Source organism: Equus asinus, chromosome 2, assembly GCF_041296235.1.
Source record: "Equus asinus isolate D_3611 breed Donkey chromosome 2, EquAss-T2T_v2, whole genome shotgun sequence".
NCBI classification, from domain to species: domain Eukaryota; kingdom Metazoa; phylum Chordata; class Mammalia; order Perissodactyla; family Equidae; genus Equus; species Equus asinus.
Window position 1 is genome coordinate 33,558,213 of NC_091791.1, and position 4,286 is coordinate 33,562,498.

A 4,286-nucleotide genomic window follows, 5' to 3' on the forward strand; every position below is an offset into this window, starting at 1 on the left:
TGATTCAACATATATTCATAACTTATTTTTTGAAATAAAAAAATTGAAAAGCTTGCCTGTTTTACTGTCTTCATAGTGTCTTTTTATTAAGAGGAGTTCTCAATTTTAATGAGATAAAATTTTCAATATTTTTTGATCAGTGATTTTTCCATCCAGTTTAAGAAAGATTTGCCTACCCCAAGATCATAAGGATATTCTCTCATGTTATCTTCTAGAAGCTTTATTGTTTTACCTATGTTTACAATCTATGTGAGATTGATGTTTGGGTACATGTAGCTAGGAGTCAAGATACACTGTTGTCCATATGAATATCCAATTGACCCAGCACAATTTGACAAGATCACCTTTTCCTCTCTGCACTGCAGTATCACTTTTGTCCTAAATCAAGTGACTACATATCTGTTAGTCTGTTTCTGGATTCTATTCTTTTCTGCTGGTCTAGTTGTCTATCTTGGAGCCAAAGCCATACCATTTTATCCTAATAATTATTTTATCTTAATAATAAGAGGTGATATATATTAGGTATAGGTCCTCTAACTTTGTTCTTCTTCAAGATTCTCTTGGCTATTTTGGCTTTTTGAAATTATATATAAAATTTGAAATCGGCTTATCAATTTTTACCAAAAAAATGCTGGAATTTTTACTGCGACTGCACTGAATTTATATACCAATTTGGGGAGAACTGATATGTTTTCATTAATAAGTCTTCTTAGCCATGAATTTGGTGAAGTCTTCCATTTTTTTAGGTTTTCTTTAATTCCTCTCAGAAATAGCATATAGGTTTATATGTAGAGATCTTCCACTGTTTTATATTTGTTCCTAGGTATTGAATTTTTTATGTCATTATAAATTTTATCTAAAAAATTTTACTTTCTAATTTATTATTGCTATAATGTAGGAATACAATTGAGTTTAATGTTTTCTTCCTGTATTTATCCTTTCCATTGCTCTTAATTTATACTCTACATTTCTGTGCTTCCATTGGGGATCATTTTTCCTTTCCTGCAAAATCCCTTTAGCGATTCTTTGTGTGGGTCTGTTAGTGGTGATTTTTTTTCTCAATTTTTGTTTTCTCAACACAATTTTTAAAGGATATTTTGCTAGGTATAGAATTCTAGGTTAGCTTCTTTTAGGATATTATTCCATGTTTTATAGCTTTCCTTATTTTTGTTAAAAAATCAGGTGTGAGGCATATTGTTGCTCTTCTGGAGGTAATACTTCCTTTTAACCTATATTTTTTGTAGATTTTCTCTTTTCATTCTGCCTCAAGGATTTGTAGAGGAGGGAATGTCAGATGTGTAACTTGACAAGGTGAGCTAGTACCAGTCTGCAAAATGTGGGGTCCCTCTCTTCCTCCCAGATGTCAAAAGCCATTCAAGAGGGTTGGCCCCATGGCCTAGTGGTTGAGTTTGGGGCACTCCACTTTGGCGCCCTGGGTTTGTGGGTTCAGATACCAGGCGCGAACCCACACTGCTCATCAGCCATGCTGTGGCAGTGACCCCCATATAAAATAGAGGAAGACTGGCATAGATGTTAGCTCAGGGCTAATCTTCCTCAAGCAAAAAAGGAGGAAGATTGGCAACAGATGTTAGCTCAGGACTAATTTTCCTCAGCAAAAAAAAAAAGCTATCCAAGGTACTGTCCTGCCTTTTGGATTGCCTCTGACCCCTGTAGGAGCAAGTTCTTCCACTACCCACTGCATGCACAAGTAGGAGTAAGGCTGAGAGGCTGATCTACCTGGTTCTTCCTACAGTGGTACCTCAATCAATAACACACAATTGTCCGAGGGCCCTACTGATACTAATAGCTTCTTTCTGTGTGCTTATGACACCCCCAGGAGCCACTCCCACTTCTTTATTAAACCTCTATAAAGCAACTTCTGTTTATCCATCTTCAATCCTATCCCATCTGCCTTCTGTTTTTTAAGGATTCTCATAATGTCTGGTCCATTGGGAGCACCTCTTCATGTTTCTCAGTATCAAGGTATGTGCATGGATGCACATGACTGTGTGTATCCATGTAATTTTTCTGTAATTTTTAGAGATTTTGGAAAGAGGAGAGGAATCGGGAGAGGCTAAAACTTGTTCTTGGTCTGCCATCTTTATTCCATCTCGGCTAAATTTCTAAGGACATATTGAACTCTTTTAATACCAAAATACAAACAGCTGCTAGTATCATAGGATCTAATTTGGAAATCTCTGCTTCTGAGGTAATGTCATATTAAGCTATTTCAATTTAAGACTTGGACCTCATGCTAAAACTTGCATCTGCATGGCACATGTGAATAAAATTCATTCTCTTTCCTCAAAATTTTCTTTCAGATTTTAATATTAGGTCTCAAAAGAATTGAGAGTTCTGTATTACAGAGATTCCTATAAACATATAACAGCAACAATATAAATAATATTTTTGCTCAACTATGACTAAAAAGAGAAAAAAAGTATTCCGAAAAATTTATGATGTGCTAAAATTCAAAAATAAGAAAAAACAACTCAATAAAATCCTGAAATGTTATTTCACTACACTCAACCCTTAAATTACTTCAATGAACAAACTTTTGCCAGTGTTAATAAATTCAAGAATAATTTATCATTGATTTACCACTGATTGAGAATTACAGTGTAAATTCCAAACTTTTAAATCTAAAATAGTCTCCGATTGGTTGTACAATAGAAGTTTTATATAAAGAAATTCAATTCTGAAAAAATATAAACTCTATATATTCCTAAGAGTGAAATCTAAAGAGCCAAGAAAAACAATCTTTTAAAAAATATTTAATGCACATCTGACATGTCCTAGGCACTGTTCTAGGCATGGAATACATCAGTGAACAAAACAGACAACACTCTGTTTTGTGCAGTTTATATTCTAGTAAATACATATAATTTGAATAATCTGAACTTGGCCTTTTTCTACAGAAATCACTAATAAGGTAGATAAATATTGTGTGCCCAAACACAAATATAGATGTCTCTTACAGCAGTCCATCACACAATCACATAAAATGTTTAAGAACATTTGTAACACAGAGATACAATTAACTACTGACTTCAACACATTAGAATATCAATATCTTGTCAGAAAATGTGAGCAAGGTCAGGTGTCCTAAAGTTTATCTGCCTAAGTGATTCACTTGGAAAAGGACTTATTGGCTAGGTTTTAGGTAAGTGTGCTAGATTTCAGATAACTCTTATCAGATCTTAATTTATATCCCCAAACCAAGCAACTGAAATAACCCAGATGTCACAACTGTGCAGACTGAGGAAAATACAGGGTTTAGCAGGAGCAAGATTTTGAACATCTAGAATTGTACCGTCCAACATAGTAGCTACTAGTCATGTGGTTATTTAACTTTGAATGAATTAAAATGTTAAAATTCAGCTCCTCAGTCACATTAGCCACATTTCAAGTGAGCAATAGTCACATATAGCCCATGGCTGCTATATGAACAGTGCCGATACAGAACATTTCCAACATTACAGAAACTTCTTTTGGACAGTCCTGCCATAGAGAATCAGAAGAGGCATACCACTCCTGGGAAAACCCAAAACTTCCTAAAGAGGGCTAAAAAAAAGTGGCGATTATAATAGTAAAAAAATAAATTTTCTTCTGCATCCCTTTGTTAAGGGAAATACGGCTATTTCCATTCCTGCATCTTATGTTCTCTTCATCTCCGAGAAAATCTGTCTGTCCTTTCCTTACTCTTTCTCTATCTTCTTAAATTTTTCACCCCTCTTCTTTATTTTTTCTAGTAACAAATATGCAGTCCATGTTTAATGATTTCATATATTTATTGATGTTTTCAATTTTTTTTAAGTTTCTCGATGTTAAAATTTAAGGAGCGGAATCCAATTTGTTTCCACTAAAATACTGTGCTCCTCCCCCGCCTCCTCAAGGTATGTGACCTTCCGTGTATTTTCCTCCCTGAGATCATTATCCTTCCTTAGAAAGCGCTTCTCACTGTTAAGAATCCCGGGTGAAAAAGATGCAATTCTAGGTCCTGCCTCTGGGGTTTCCCTCCAACAAGGAAGGGCTCAGTCCTCCTGGGCCTCGGAGTCCGCGGGACACTCCGCTGCACGGGGCGTTCCGCTGAACTCCTACTGCCACTTACCGGAGAGAAGGGTAAGTGCTCCTTCGCCAGCTTGGCGGTTGCCAAGCGACGTAAGCTGTGCCGGGCCGGGCCTAAGAAGGAGCGCGCAGACCTCAAGATACTGAAAGACTGTAACAATGCCGCTTTCTATTGGCTGAAGAGCTCTCCGCCATAGCCACGAGCCAATAAGCAGATG